The 17,524-nt window shown below is 35.9% G+C and overlaps 1 protein-coding gene across 1 annotated transcript in view; it reads right to left on the bottom strand.

The window, feature by feature from the left end:
• Positions 1-17,524, bottom strand: part of LOC134664331 (uncharacterized) — a 395,099-nt gene that overhangs the window by 292,445 nt on the left and 85,130 nt on the right. The gene's annotated exons all lie outside the window — the stretch shown is intronic.

Here is a 17,524-nt window from a genome sequence, read left to right as displayed (position 1 = left end):
ATCAAATATCATCTTACAACACTGGTATCAAACGAAAAAACAAGAAAAAAAATGTATGTAACCCTATATCGAACTAATCGTTTAGAAAAAAAAAACGGTTTTTCCTTCTAACTTTTGAACCATCTGTCCAAATAATATGAAAAAAATGAAAATAGTGTTTAAAAAACTAAATCAAATAAAATTAAAACAAACTTGATCAGTTAAGCCGTTTATGAGTTATCGCTAAAAGTCTTCCCTTCTTATTTTAATTAAAAGCCTGGCAACCCTTATTTCTGACCGGATTTTCGCAGGCAACCCTGTTTACTTTCCATTGAAACTTATTTCGTTCGTCAGACAAATCGGTGAAATTTGCCGAAAATTTTTTTTTTCAAAAATTTTATTAAAATTAGCCTTGACCATATTTCTTTAGGTAACCCTATTTATTTATGTTCTGGAACATATTTTCTTTCATATTTTCATAGTTTCATCCGTCAGACAGATTGGTGAAGGTCGACTATACAGGGTGATCAATCCAAATGGGTCAGTATAAGTCAGAAACTATGAGAGATAGCGAAATCTGTTCTTAGGAACCATGGCTTCGATTTTAGATTTAATAATAATGGCATTCAATTTTTTTTTAATCTATCACACATATCCGGGATTCGAACATGGTCAATATTCTTGTTGTTTGTTTGTATGGCAACTTTTAAACGATGCGTAATAGGTGGGGGGTGCTTATACAGGTTGATCAATCCAAATGGGTCAGTATAATTCAGAAACTATGAGAGATAGCGAAATCTGTTCTTAGGAACCATGCGGCGAGCCTGGGGGCCCAAAATTAGCATGTCAAAAAAAACATTTTGGATAAATCTAAAATGGCGGCGGACACGGGCAAAGTCAAATTACCAAGTAGGTTAAGCGAGCCCGAAGGGCCAGCTTCAGGCCGGGAGGCTGAAAGCCGACCCCGGCAGACAGCCGAAGGCCCGGAGCCTCCACCCCGACTCCCAAAACGCGACGCTCAATAGGAAAAGTGTTGGGTCGTGTTTAAGGCTCCGGGCTAAGGCCTTCGGACTCGCTTAACCTACTTGGAGATTATTTGACTTTGCCCGTGTCCGCCGCCATTTTGGATTTTTTCAAACAAAAATTTTGACATGGTAATCTTGGGCCCCTAGGCTCGCCGCATGCCAAATCTCAGTGCGCTCGTACCAACTTGAAAAAATTAAAAAAAATGTCGGCCATTTTGATTTTTTTTTATGTAGTTTGTTTTGTCTCGGGGCCCTATATGATATTTGGTCGAGCACCTCCCACCTTATCACGCATCGTTTAAAAGTTGCCATACAAACAAACAACAAGAATATTGACCATGTTCGAATCCCGGTTATGTATGATAGATAAAAAAAAAATTGAATGCCATTATTATTAAATCTAAAATCGAAGCCATGGTTCCTAAGAACAGATTTCGCTATCTCTCATAGTTTCTGACTTCTCCATACTGACCCATTTGGATTGATCACCCTGTATATGTGGGATCTTAGACCATAATAGGAACAGGCTACCACACTATTATTAACACACATAGGTTTCCGTTATAGGGGTTTATATACCTATACAGGGTGATTTCGGGGTCGTGGAGCAAGAGAGCCAGACATCATACAGAATCCAAAGATGAGCTTTTTGATGTTGTTAATTATTGTTTTTCACCAATAATGATGATGATTTTCCAGATGACAAGTAGGAAAAAACATTTTTGCATACAAGTTGGTGACCCTACTCAATGTGACATCTTGTCGCTTTCCATACAGCGTATGTCAAAAGTCATAGGGTGACCATAATTACTTAGTATAACAATAATTTTACTTGAAAAATAAGAATAATTAAAGTAATTATCTTTTAATCAAATACTACCATACGATAATGTGGATCATTTACAGAGTCACAAAAAGTGGTTCTGGATCACGACCCTGAAATCACCCTGTATATATTTTTGAAAAATGACTTCATAGTTGATATAGTACACACATCTGTACACTCTTTTTTAAAGAACATATTTTTCCTAATTTATTTTCGTGTCGAGTAGTACATACCCATCAATAATAATTTATTAGGCACTATATATTTTACGTGCTACTTAAAAGACTCATAATTATAAACATATATATGACTCATAATTATAAATATATTGTAAGGCATATCTTCGTCTAAAAAATCGTTGCTTCAAGCATCACTGGGCCATTCCTTGCAGCCCGTACTCATTATTTCGATGATTTGAATTCTTTCTTGATCCTATAAGATAAGGTATCGTCACTTGTCACGTAATACTACCTCTCTTCAATATTTTATTAGGGCTTTGTACGTAATGAACTATTGATGTAACGGATAGTTGTTTGGCCCGATCCCGAATACTGGATGTACGGCCTGACGATCGGCCGAATATTCGGTCTGCGGCCGGCGGAAATACACCTACATTTCTGTTTTTCAGGTGCGCATTTGTGCAGTTTTCGACCTGTTTTGTAGTGAACTTTCGCGCGGACTCATTTCTAGGTTCGAAATAAGTGCGCGAGCAAGTGAGTGGAATGTTTAAATTGTTCTTCCATAAATGATTCCGTCAAGTTATGTTGGGTTATTCCCACTAGGTACCACCAAGTTCTTACCAGTGGTAACTACTGAGAATTTTTCCCCCACCTTTTACCACTGGTAACTACTGGGAAAAATATTTCTCCGTATATAGTTACCACCAACTCGGTTTGGTGAAACACTAATCAATTTATAATAATTGATTAAAACATAAATTTACTTAAAAATTGATGTTGATATTTGTATGGGAGAGTCAATTTTTTTTCGCCTTTGGTTCCATAGTAAAAGTTGTTCAGTATGACTTACATCCCCGTAAATTAATGCAGGTGACTATAAAAAAAACAACCTGTATTTTATACTGTACTTTTATTAGTATTTAACTCTAACAAAATTTTGGTGGTAACTACTGGGAAAAAAATTCCCAGTACATAGTTACCACTGTAAGAATTTGGTGGTAACTAGCGGGTATAACCCGTTATGTTCTAATGTATGGGGAAGAAAAACAATTACAGCCAGCGTTAAATGAACGTAGTATGATAGCATTGGGTATGGTGCTTTACGCACACTAGCGTCCCCTCCCCTACCCCTGACACAACCCCCCTTTTTAGCATGAAATATGTCCCGGTTGATGGTTTTTTTTTTAATTTTTTGAGGGAAGTATTAGAGTCTGGAAAAAAGTGTCAAGGTAAGAAATAATCCTTAATCAAATTTGTACAAAAAAAGTTACATGCAACTGTTTGGTAAGACTTACCATATTCATGTATTAACTTGTTGAAGTTGAATATATGTAACATAATAATACGTGATAGTACTGCAATGACAGGCGGTCTAGCATGAGTTGTGTTCTCGTGCGCGATTTCAAGTATGGACTCGCACGCGAGAACGCAACTCATGCTAGACGGTCAGAAATCGTATGGAGAAAACCAGCTTGTTGAACGGTAAAATTTTATCGAAGTTCATCTAGCTATAACATGAATATGGTGCACCATATCAACAAAATGAATAAAATACCTTTTTTGTTGAGAATTTAATAAGGGTTATTTCTTTCATGGACACTTTTTTCCAGGCCCCTCCCCCTGATGCAACTCCCCCTTTTAGAATAAAATGTGTCCCGGTTGACATATTTTTATTTTTTGGGGAAAGTATACAATATAGGAAAAAAGTGTCAATGAAAGTAGGGACACTAGTGTGCGTAAAGCACCATACCCAATGGTATCACACTACATTCATTTTCAGCTGGATATAATGTGTTTTTCAAAAAACACAATTTGACCGAATCAAAAGGAGAGAGATAAATCACTATATAGTTGAATTGTATATATATATGTCGCAGTAAGATAGATAAGGCCGTTATATAGTTATAACTCTAGGGATATAATTATATGACGTAACATAGTTATATGAAAGCGATTCATTACTATCTTAATAGGTATATAACTATAATACGGCTTTAGTTTAGTGATATAGTTATATTACTGGATTAAGTTTAGTGATATAGTTATATTACTGGATTGAGTTCAGTGAAATAATTGTAGGTAGGAGTGCAGCGGTGCGGCGGAGGTATAGTTATATCCCTAGGGATATAGTTATATGTCGTATAATACTTTTTTGCAATATTACGTAAAAGTACAGGTCGATTCACGAAAGCTGGCGCGAGATTTCTACTGAGTGACAGCTATTTTCATTGAAATTCTGTCAAATCTCGCGCCAGCTTTCGTGAATCGATCGCAATGCCTCATAAACCCTTAAAAATAGCAGCATGAAAATATATATAATAGTTATCTTACTAGGAATATGATTATAATACGGCATATAACTATATCCCTAGGGATATAACTAAACCTCCGCCGCACTGCCGTACTCCTAATACCTACAATTACTATCTTACTAGGAATATGATTATAATACGTAGTTACGTACTATACGGCATATAACTATATCCCTAGGGATATAACTATACCTCCGCCGCACCGCTGCACTTCTACTTACAATTATTTCACTAACTTAATCCAGTAATATAACTATATCACTAAACTAAAGCCGTATTATAGTTATATACCTATTAAGATAGTAATGAATCGCTTTCATATAACTATGTTACGTCATATAATTATATCCCTAGAGTTATAACTATATAACGGCCATATCTATCTTACTGCGACATATATATACTCAGAACTCGACACGTCCTGCCGTACTTAACACATATTCTTGACGAGTGGCCAGTATAGGTATTGTTAGAGGAGATACTGAATATTCGGCCGATGATCAGGCCGAACATCCATTATCCGGTATCCGGCCAAACAACTATCCGTTGCATCTCTATAGTTCGTTTTTTTAGCATTAGAAAAAAGGTAAACAATCTTGATGCGTCTTTTAATTGAAAAACACGTTTTAAAAATAAGTCACGGCAAATATGTAACAATTATGAATCTAATACGATCATTCATATTCTTCTGCTTTCATAAGTAATAGTTTATGATTTTTAAAAAGCGTTTTTCAATTAAAAGACATGTCAAGATCGCTTACCTTCTTGCAAGTTCTTTCTAATGCTAAAAAAAAACGAACTATAATTTTATTAATGTCAGTAACAAACATTTTCAGACAATTCGTTACTTGAAATGGTATAGGTTTTATTGCGTGATTCACATAGGCCTTATTAACCGAAACTTTTATAAGACTAATGTACATAAGATATAATTTATGTACTGGATTGCTGTTAGCTTTTAATTATATCATTTTATATGTTACTGTAATAACCAGGATGGTTACATTGTTGAAGTACATTATTCTGCAGGGCTCGTGTTGCCCGCAGGTGACACAGCTCACACACCAGGTTTGTAAAACTTATAGACCATTTAAGCTGATATGCGGGTCCGCCACCAATTTTTTCCCACATTGGCTTTTAGAGACTAGTAAATATAAAGACTGCCTTCAATATCTAGTTATATACAGTGTCGCATTCCTTTAAAATAATGAGCCTGCGGTAGATACAATTATTATAGGTAGGTAGGGGTACAATTATTATAGAGAGGTCTCTGTACCATTAATTTCGTTTGACACTTATAACTAGACGTCTGCTTAACACATTGGCACCGTCTGTAGGAAATTCATTGAGTGCATATTATTATATTATATTGTGTTAAGCAGTACAGAGCGCGTAGCCAATGTGCCAATGGTTAACGCTCCGTAGCGTATCGTAGTCATCTTTCTCTAGCACTAGTGCAACATTGACGGTTGCGTTTCGTTCGCTACGGAGCGTTAACGATTGTTCGTAGGCTCCGCACCCAGATACCTCTCTATAGTGAAACTAGCTACAGCAGGTTCATTATTTTAATGGAAACGCGACAATGTATAGACATGGGGCCGTATGAAAAAAAGTAAATCCTTGTGATTATAGGTATAAGAAGTCACTTCAAAAGAAGGTATAAGCTAAGCATTTATACTTTATTCATCTATGGATATCCTTTACCTTCTACTCTGAAGTGAATTACTGCGTTTGAAGCGAATGCTTTGGCTGTCATTCGAGTACTTTATTCATATGATTGAAATGAGCAAAAGGCCCGGAGTAAATCGTTTTGCTTAGCTTTAAACTTTTAAAGTATTAGCATTTGACCATGTATCTTTTTGTCAAATTTGACGCATTTAATACGTATAGAAGTGAATGCTTATACTTTTCTTTATTCATACGGCCCATTGGCAGTCTTTATTTTACTAGTCTCTGCTTTTAAGATGGCCAATTTCCTAGACCATGGGGTATGGGCAATCGCCGCCCTTACTGCCTAAAGGTGGCACGTGATCGCTCCGAGAAGCGGGGTTGATCCATTCACTTTTTTTTTTCTTGAGTTACCAGTATAAAGTCGGGCTTTGCAACATAAGCGCCGCATACAGATAATCAAATGTTATATGTATTATAACCTATTATAAGGTGTTAGCGAACGGGCTCCTAAATACTTTAGACTGTTGAAAAACAGTCTGCCTATCTGTACATGTGTGATACACTGTAAAAGCTATAGGTATATCACTCAGAGGGGTACAATTATTATCACAACTGTTATATACACTCACGTGAATTATTTGTCGCTACTGGCGGCGGCTGCACTCCGTGCACTGCGCACTGCGAACACTCGAGTCGATGAGGGACCCCCGAAGGGCCCGAAACATGTCGCCAGTATAGCGACAAATAATTCACGTAAGTGTATAACCGTTGTGATATAAATATTTTATAATATATTATGTCTCACGAAAGTTTAAATTCGATTAAGCATAGACTATTGACGATCCCCTTAAAGTAAACTACTTGAAATCAAACAATCAAAGCTTTTTCGCACGTACTTAGCCGGAGAGCTAGCCACGGAAAAAGGTATGAAATTTATAGAGCAACGAAATCCCTATAGTTAGTGTGCCATACTATCATTATTAATTAATCCGGGCAGCTGTTTAGCTGTGGGTGCGGGAGTGGATGGGAAACAAAGGGGTTGTAAAATCAATTGAAGGTGTGCAATTTATAGAGCTCTGTGTTTGGTGTGATATAATAGCTAATTATGTATTTAATTCAAATATAACAATGCCAGGCGTTTTATTTGGAGGAAAAGTAGTGCCAGATGATGAAAGTACACAATCCTTTGTGCGCCTGTCGAAGAGCACGAGCAATTTGCATCTAACTCACAATTGCTTTACGCATAGTGTCGTATGTCTTCTACTTTTTGTACTCTGTCACAGAATAAATAATAGTACTACACTGTTCAATTACGCCTAGGTAAGTGTTAGGAAAAAGTAGAAGACTCAAGACACTATGCGTAAAGCAATTGTGAGTCAGGTGCAATTTGGCCTGGCACTTGGCACCTGGCACTACTTTTCCCCCGAATAAAACGCCTTGCTTTGTTATATTTGAATTAAATACATAATTAGCTATTATACCTATCACACCAAACACAGAGCTCTATAAATTGCACACCTTCAATTGATTTTACAACCCCTTTGTTTCCCATCCACTCCCGCACCCACCGCTGAAAAGCTGCCAGGCGCCCGGATTAATTAATAATGATGGTATGGCACACTAACTATAGGGATTTCGTTGCTCTATAAATTGCATACCTTTTTCCGTGGCTAGCTCTCCGGCTATAGTACGTGCGAAAATGCTTTGATTGTTTGATTTCAAGTAGTTTACAAATTAGTGTTAAGTTAATCTAAGTTAGATAAGTGTTTAACTCGCAATGTTGCTATAAAACTAATAAAATTCTGCGTGGTATGTGTGTTTATGCATGTAGATATGCATGTAGACGTGTGCTCTATCATTTTAGTGCAAGAACTTCAATAAATTTATTTCTTTGTAATTTTGTTTTTTATTAAATAACCTCCAAACTGTAAATTGCTTGTTGTTTGTATATTATGATAAAATTAACTGATAACTGATAAAATTAGTTCGTTTTACATGTTATTAGGCGATATTTCCTAAAGAATTCTATACAAATTTTGTACATTCACATGCTATCGATAATTCTCAGGATTTTGCTATTGGCAAGTTGGTATTTGTTTTCTTATGTATTTTAATAAATGCAGTCTGCAGACAGGCTGCATTAATTAATTACATAAAAAAAAACTAACTAATTAATAACTAAATCCGGAGAATTACCGTAAATGTACAGAATTTGTATTGAATTTTACAGAAAAATATCCCCTAATAACATGAAATATTACCTAATTTTACAGGTAATAATACACAAACAACAAGTAATTTTACCTTGCCCATATTTAAAATCACAGTTTTCTTATGTAAAAATACATAAATTGTATCATTAATATTACCGAATAAAATGGAAAAATACTCAAAAATCATTAAAAATACATAAAGTTTGTGGTTAATTCACATACGCAAACTGTAATAAAACACATAATAATTCTGTAATATTACTGAATAAAAAGTAAATATACTTAAAAAAACATTAACAATACATAAAGTTTGTGTAATTTTACAGACGAAATCTGTAACAAAATACATAATAATTTGGTAATATTCCCGAATAAAAAGGAAAAATACTTAAAAAAAATCATTAATAATACATGTACTTTGTGTAAATTCACATACGAAATCTGTAATAAAACACATATTAATTCTGTGATATTACCAAATACAATGTAAATATACATAAAATATCATTAATAATACAAAAACCTAATGTATTTTTACATACGAAATCTGTATCAAAACACATAATAATTGTGTAATGTTACCGAATAAAAAGTAAAAATACTCAAAAAACATTAATAATACATGAAGTTGGTGTAATTTTACAGACGAAATCTGTAACAAAATACATAATAATTCGGTAATATTACTGAATAAAAAGTAAATATACTTAAAAAAACATTAACAATACATAAAGTTTGTGTAATTTTACAGACGAAATCTGTAACAAAATACATAATAATTCGGTAATATTCCCGAATAAAAAGGAAAAATACTTAAAAAAATCATTAATAATACATGTACTTTGTGTAAATTCACATACGAAATCTGTAATAAAACACATATTAATTCTGTGATATTACCAAATACAATGTAAATATACATAAAATATCATTAATAATACAAAAACCTAATGTATTTTTACATACGAAATCTGTATCAAAACACATAATAATTGTGTAATGTTACCGAATAAAAAGTAAAAATACTCAAAAAAACATTAATAATACATGAAGTTGGTGTAATTTTACAGACGAAATCTGTAACAAAATACATAATAATTCGGTAATATTACTGAATAAAATGTAATCATACATAAAAATCATTACTAATACACAAACTTTATGTATTTATACATACGAAATTTGTAACAAAACACATAATTACTCTGTAATATTACCGAAAAAAATGTAAAAGTACGTAAGTGAAATTTTACGTATATGTAAAATTACATACATGAAATTTTACAGATTATGTAAAATTACATAAGTGAGATTTTTACATATCTGACAGCATGATTATGTAAAATTACATAAATATAATTTTACATAACCGTCAATTTGTTTGATTATGTAAAATTACATAAATGTAAAATTACATAATAATGAAATCAGGTCGATATGTAAAATTACCTACGCCTTGTAAAATTACATAATTATGTAAAAATACAGAAAAGTTAGGGCAACGAAAGTTGCCCTAAAATTATGTAAAATTCCCTGAATATTTTTAACAGTGTAGCCGCTTTTAGAACTGGCATCTCGGAGGACCGCTCTAACCCAATTTGCACGAGGGCTTTCAGTATCCGATAGTGCTCCGAAACGTATATCAAATTCGATTGGAGGATATTTGCGGAAGGTAGGCCGGGTTTATTTTGTTTCTGACCGCAGATTATACTGTAACACTTATGCCTGTGACTTTGACCGGTTAAAAATCGGTGATTTTCCATACAAACTTTAAACCATGCGGAAGTAATAAAAGCGGGCTTCATATTCAAATCCAAACTTTATAACAGTAACTTGCATAAAAGAAGACGATAACTTGATTAACCACATCACATAAGTAGGTATAACTTGTGTGTCAAAACTTGGCTTCGCGTGTCCAGATTTAGCCATTTTCTTAGAAATACGACTGCAAGGTTAAACTTAAAGAGCAAAAAATTATTAAAAACAAATGAGAAAAGATGAAAGATCTTCTTGCTCACATTAAACGAGCATTTTCTAATCATTGTCCCCCAATATCAAAGAAAACGAAATCGAAACGATTCAGGGACCAACATATTTTCGTCTAATGTAATTTATTTGAAGATATCAAAGGAAACTTCACATTTACGTAAGAAAAACAAGTCGAGCAAGAAAAGCGTCTGATTACAGAAAAGGACACATGTTTTTTGTTCCGTGAAATGTGCTTTGCTCCAAATTACAAAATTTTAACTTTAGTTTTTTAAATTGTTAGGTATATTGTGGTATGTTGATATACAATGCTGATTAACCTTTTAACCGCCAGCAATTTATGATCGAGCGTGCTCGTGTCGCTACCGACAGTAATTGTACCACGCAAAGTAAGGTTGGCATAGTTACGGGAGTTATAAATGTGCTGTAAAAACCAAATCAGATCTTTGTCTTATTTATCAGACTGTGGCGAAATGAGCTGGATATGTAATGTCTTATATATCAGACTGGCGGTTAAAGGGTTAAGTAATATCAGACCATCGCTGTTATCTTGTTGTAACGCTTAAATGAAAACAATGATAAAGTTTACGTATAAGGTGGTGGTACTGGTGCCCGACCCGGTCCCAGTACATGTCATCTTGAAACTTAAGTCATTGTCAATAGAGGTGACAGCAGGGTGCCATCTATTGGACATTAGCACATCGAGCACTAGTACCACCACCTTATGTAAAAACACTGTTAGAGCACAATTACCCAGTGGGGATTAAGGCTAAGTAAGCCCGAGAACAACGTCCGAGCAGGCAGGAATCGCGACATTACCTGGAAAAAATAACAAGCCACATTAACAAAAAATCTTAAAGTCATATCAATAACAGATATAACTAATGTTGACTGCCATCAGATTTCCCGACCCGAAGGGAAGTTAGGTCTTTTAGGAATTAGACCTGTTTCCTCGTGTTTCATTTCTAAAACCGTATTTGTTTCTATGTTCTACACCTAATGTTATAAAATAAGTTTTTGGCAAAAATTTCTTTTTTGATACCTACAAGCTTTTATCTCTGACTCTGTTGAAGAAATACGGAATCGTAATAAAAACTACACATTTATAGTTTTTATTAAGGTATTATAGATAGGTAGGTAATAACATTAGACTTCTCGAACAAGTCGGCGCTCTTAGAAACTTTTATTAATATCGCAAACAGCTGTAACAGATACTGTACACTTGCACTGGAAAGTTATGGGTAAGTGTTTGGGCAAATAAATCCGAGTCTTGGCACTTAATGTGCCTCAAGGATCACTACCACTAGATGAGGCATATAAGACGACCCACGGTTATGATTTATATAAACACTTGTCTGTCTATCAAACTGATGAACCGATTAAAAATATTTTTATACAGACAATTTGGGCCCCGGAGAAGAACATACCGAGGGTAGTTTTTATCATAATAATTCCACGCGGATAAAGTTGCGGGCAAAAACGAGTAAACTATAAATTACTACGTCTAAAGGCGCTCCATTTAGCATCCGAAACTGTTTTGTAGCCCATGTAAACTATTTTGGAGAAACATTTGGGCAAACAAGTACGAGCAGGAGCCGAAATATAACCCCGTTTCCATCATTCTCCCGCGTCTGATAAATAACAGCTCCTTCTAAACCCACGGTTTCCAAATTCGATATGAAATTGGCGCTCCGCGTTCTGCCTCAGTGTTCTGTGCCAGTGTCGCTATGTGTGACATGTAGTTGCCACTCCCCCTTCCTACCTCAGTGGCCATCGCATGTGCGATTTCATCATCATCATTAACATTTAAGAGCTATGCTCTTGTCGGTGGAGTAATCGCCACTCTTCTTTTTGCTGGGCCAGCCTCTATGCGCTATGTGCGATCTAGTGTGCGGTAATCAGCGGTGCAAACATGACGCGTTCGCTAGTCCTAACGAGTTGGCGCCCAGCGCTTCGCGTTCCATTGTGACGACTGCGAGAAACGAACCGTACATGAATAGGCCAGGAGCCAACTACAAATAGAATAAAGTTTTAAATACGATTATTATCAGTCCTCCTCATTATTTTCGATGACGGCGACCCTAAATAAACATTATGAACGCTGTCTAGCGTGAGCCCTTATGTAGCTGGACTTAAATACTACACGCGTGACAATAAGTTGGCCAGCTGCTTTGAACGTGTACACGTTGAAGGGCTTAGGTCTCTCTTTTTTTAATACGATTATAAATATTAGTTACAAACAAACCCTTTATTAATTTTTTTTTTTACAATATTTTATTAATAATTATGTGTGGTGTGGTGTGAGATTGCAAGATCGAATTAGGAACAGTGTGACAAGGGAAAAGTGTGGACTGAATGTAGATGTAGTGACAAAAATTGAGAAAGGTATGTTGAGATGGTTTGGACATGTGTGAAAGAGTGAGTGAATGAAGGCTGACAAAGAGAGTGTAGGTATGAGGAGAAGCGGAAGTGGGAGTTGGAAGACCTCGGCGGACTTTCTCTGATCAGATCGGGGAAATTCTGAAGAAAGGCCAGGTCAAGAGCACCCAAACCGGCGAGCGTGTATGAGGAATGTTATGAATGTGAAGGAAGCGAAAGAGGTATGTCAGGATCGTAGGAAGTGGAAATCCGTGGTCTCTGCCTACCCCTCTGGGAAATAGGCGTGATTATATGAATGTAGTATTAATAATTAATGGTAAATCGCATAAAAAAGACGGTCTAAAAGGATACGCTAACACATCACTGTTGTTATTATTTTGTCAGCAGCTCTTAGTCTATTTTAACCTACCGTCACGGAACAAATAGGGGCTTCTCGATAGACACGAGTGTTCGTATTCATTTATTTGTTACTTTTCTACACAAAGAACACCTCTAGATCATGTTTTTCGTATCTTGTATGTATAGTAAAAAGATAATGATAATTATGGTCATACACTTGGCTCACGAGATAACCGCCATGTGGGATGTTGACTCGACGATCATTGTTCCTAGATTCGTGTCAGCGAACGGTCTCATAGGGAAGAGTCTCGACCAACACCTAGAGAGACTCGCTGGGTGGTCGGATCAAGGGTCAGATGCAGAAGGCGGTAATTTTGGACACGTCGCGTATAATACATACGTCGATTCCTCACTCTGCGGCCCTGACCACCGGCAGCTTGGGCCTCGCCCCGCTGCCGGCGGCATCCTAGGTTAGGTTTTTTATAACGTGTTTATATGTATTTTTTATTGTTTTTCATGTGCTTTTGTATTTTACTTTTATATTCATGTTATAAACAACCTAACTTAAGATGAAAAATAAATAAAGGAAATTATGGTCACGGTTGCCATCAAATATATCGGAGCACCGTAAGTGTTCACAAAGCCTCTATTATCAAAACGTTAAACAGAATGCTTAGATCGCTACGATATAGACATATGACGTGGTGTCCTGCATGTACCTTTTAACGTACCATCGCCCACAATGTTAACTGACAGTTTGTAATAACAAAAGGCATAAGGTCCACCAATGGACAGTTAAAGAGTGTTGCTGGTTGTACCTGCTTCAGGATTTACATTAAAAGCGGAACTAGATTGTTAATACTTCCGGCGCCTCGCTGGCGAAAAATACATTCGCAAACGAAACACCGTTTGCGTAAGTATTAAAATAGCAAAGAAAACGTAGCGTTTATTAATCCGCCGCAGCCTATAAATTATGAGGGGGCAAAAATGGAAATTGCGTCTCCAAATATTATTTCAGTTAAAATATTCTTCCGCCAGAAACTGGAGCGGCATTCGAATGTAAAAAAATAGGAACAGAAAAATATTTCAACTATAAATAAATAAATATCTGGGGACATCTTACACAGATTAACCTAGCCCCAAACTAAGCAAAGCTTGTACTATGGGTGCTAGGCGATGATATACATACTTATATAGATAAATACATACTTATATACATAGATAACACCCAGGACTCAGGATCAAATATTAGTGTTCATCACACAAATAAATGCCCTTAAAGGGATTCGAACCCAGGACCATCGGCTTCGCAGGCAGGGTCACTATCCACTAGGCCAGACCGGTCGTCAAAATTCCACTATACTCCAAAATTCGAAATTTGAAATCGTATAATTGAACTGACATCGCCCTTCCACACATCGATTGAAACCCCTTTTCTACCCTACATATGTATTATCTAACCCTTTGTATATGTATTACTTTTAATTGTTATAAATCCGTGGTCTCTGCCTACCCCTCCGGGAAATAGGCGTGATTATATGTATGTATGTTTTAATAACTTTTAACTGACATTGAATTGAAATTACTTTCAGTGCAACTCGCAAAACAAAGGTAAGTAAATACTCTAATCATTCATTACAGCGGAGCATTGTTGCCAACTGCATTGCTACAAAAATGCTAAATTCAATATCAATGTCCTAACAAAATAACAGCATTGACGACAGTACCTATCAACCTTTATGTTCTAAATCTAAATAGTTCTGTTGACGTTTTAGGTATAAACGTACTTCACTCATACGGCGTGATTCGGGATGTGAGCGCCAGCCCCCATAAAGTACCTTTTGCCGTGGAACGTCACATATCTTTACTGCTTCATATCTAGTGAATCTCTAATTCATTTCCCGAATCGCGCCGTTTGTTTAAAGTCAGTTCCCTACTGAAAAACATTGTTGAGTGGAGATGCTATGTTAGCGTTCAATGCTTTTTGCCACTATGTATTTTGTTTCTTTCTTTCAGATCAAGATCAGATTTTTTAAGTTTTAATGACGGTCAAAGAGTTTCTGCTCGATGTTAAAAATGTATGATTAAGTTTATAAGTTTTGCAAATGGCGGCCTGACGGCGGGTTCTTTTGGGAGCAATCAGGTCGAGTAGAATCGGGAATGAGCCACGAAGAGCCTTTTTGACGGCCTCCTGGCCTAGTCGGTATTGACTGCCTCGGAAGCAAGAGGTCCCAGGTTCGGATTCAGGTAAGGGAATTTATTTGTGTGTTTATCACGACTTATGGATGTTACTTGCATCGAATTTTAGGGTGCAACATTTTATGACACAGGTAGGGATTTACTATTCGTATATCGAGCAGTGGTGGCCGAGTGGATATGACGTCTGACTTTCAAACCGGAGGTCGCGGGTTCAAATCCTGGCTCGTACCAATGAGTTTTTCGGAATTTATGTACGAAATATCATTTGATCTTTACCACTAGCTTTTCGGTGAAGAAAAACATCGTGAGGAAACCTGCATACATCTGCGAAGAAATTCATAGGTGTATGTGAAGTCCCCAATCCGCATTGGGCTAGCGTGGGGACTATAGCCCAAGCCCTCTCGCGCATGAGAGGAGGCCTGTGCTCAGCAGTGGGACGTATACAGGGTGGAAAGGCACGACGATCCTTTCCGCAAAAGGGGGGTTGTTTAGCCTAAGCTCTATATTTTCTCCATAGAAACTATGTTAATATGGGCAACCGTTTCTAAATTATGGCCTTTTAAACATCCGTGCAAAAAACTACTTTGTTGTAACCCTAACAGGTGACAGGGTCAATGAACTTACTTGTAAACAATTAGTATACGACAGGAAATTATGCTAATTTGTTGCCATCCAACTATTCTTAGGTCTGCTTACAACACGGTAAGAATCGTTGCAGGATTTTCGCTTTCTGTGGTTCCACTTGTTCAATACTTGAATTAAGTAGTTATGTTATTCCTTAATATTAATAATACTAACCACAACATTGTTTACAACGACAGTTCAAATTGTGACATTGACAACCACTCAAAAGTACGCAATTGTCTTATAAATATCTCTGGTTTCCTTGACTGATAAAAAGGTTTTAGTTTCTTAACACGTTTCACAAAATTATTTTCGAATAATTGGAAACTATCTAAAATAATAAAAAATTACAAGTAGGTTGTGTTTGATGGATTAAAGAACTTGCAAAAATGAAATACTAAGAATCAATCAAGAATAAATATTTCTTAAATACCTAACTAACAAACCTTCTTGCGTGGTAGGAAATAGACAAGACGTCTGATGTTTGAAATTAAATTGTCATTGAACTTTATTTATCTAATGTGATAATGTCATATTCTGCAAATAAAAATGCCATGTAAGATGCTCGTGGTTATTTAAATCTGTGGGCTGTGTAAAAGATATGGTGTACCAAACGGAATGTGAAACTGCGGGCGAAATGAGACATTAAAGGCTAATTGCTGCTTTTGACAATCTACGGAGGAAAAATTACGAAGAGCATACCTACACTATCGCATGGGCAATGTGCGCGGGCTCGGGTGCGGGCTATAAGACACCGTATGTAAAGAGAAGATAGAATTAAATATTGGCAAAAAGTAATTATCCAAGAAAGTAATAAAATTGTATGTAATATTTTTGCATTCATTTGATTTATTTGTCATTTATGCGTCATTCATAGATCATTGCGATTCTGTCAACGATCGGAAAAAAGCGTAAAGACCCGAGCTTTCCCAACGGGGATCCTTAATCTAGCCGTCATGTGCACATGGTATAGGGTTATCACCACAGTTAAAAAGTAGAAAATTTGGTATTTTTATTTTTTACTCAATTAACGATTCTTACCATTACCAATCTGCTCTGTATCGCTTAAACGACCTAATACTTCCGGGAAGGATCGTCGTGCCTTTCCACCCTGTATAGGCTGAAATGATGATGATGATGATGATGATATCGAGTATCAGTCACGTAACACGTTTGAAAATATTTTTGGATGTTTAGCGCATTAATTAAAAGTACAACCAAAAGAGAATTGATGCAATTGTTTGACACGAGAGCTTAGAGCATTTAGTAACTGGAGACGCCTTGTATTTTGTATACAAAACAGTCTGCCGATTTTTATGGAGGAGGAGAACGTCAAATGTATGTCAGATAGACGTCAGTCCATACAAAAGAATGCAATTGTGCAAGGTTTTCGGCAGAAGGGTAAGCTCTTAAAGGCGACTCCGGTTATTAAATAATGCATGTGCGAGAGGTACTCGTATAATTGTCAGTTTTTTATTGGCAACCTACATTAATTTCTGGTACCTCAATATTCTATCCAAAATTAAACCACTAATGTATATATTATATATAAGCCTACGGACCACAAACACGAGGTTTAAACTTATCGAAAATTGAATCATGGGTGGAGGTGTGTTCAAGTTTTTAAAATATGATTTTAATTTTATATTATTATATAAAATTTGATTTTAAATAGTGCGTGTTATTCAACTTATTGTTAAATACTATCACGCTGCTTGATATTATATTTATTTTACACTACACTGAGAGAAAAGTACAACAAAACACACTTAGAATTACAAAAATAAACTTA

This window comes from Cydia fagiglandana, chromosome 5 (genome assembly GCF_963556715.1).
Source record: "Cydia fagiglandana chromosome 5, ilCydFagi1.1, whole genome shotgun sequence".
NCBI lineage: Eukaryota > Metazoa > Arthropoda > Insecta > Lepidoptera > Tortricidae > Cydia > Cydia fagiglandana.
Note: the sequence above shows the minus strand (reverse complement) of the source record. Positions and strands in the feature narration are given on the sequence as shown.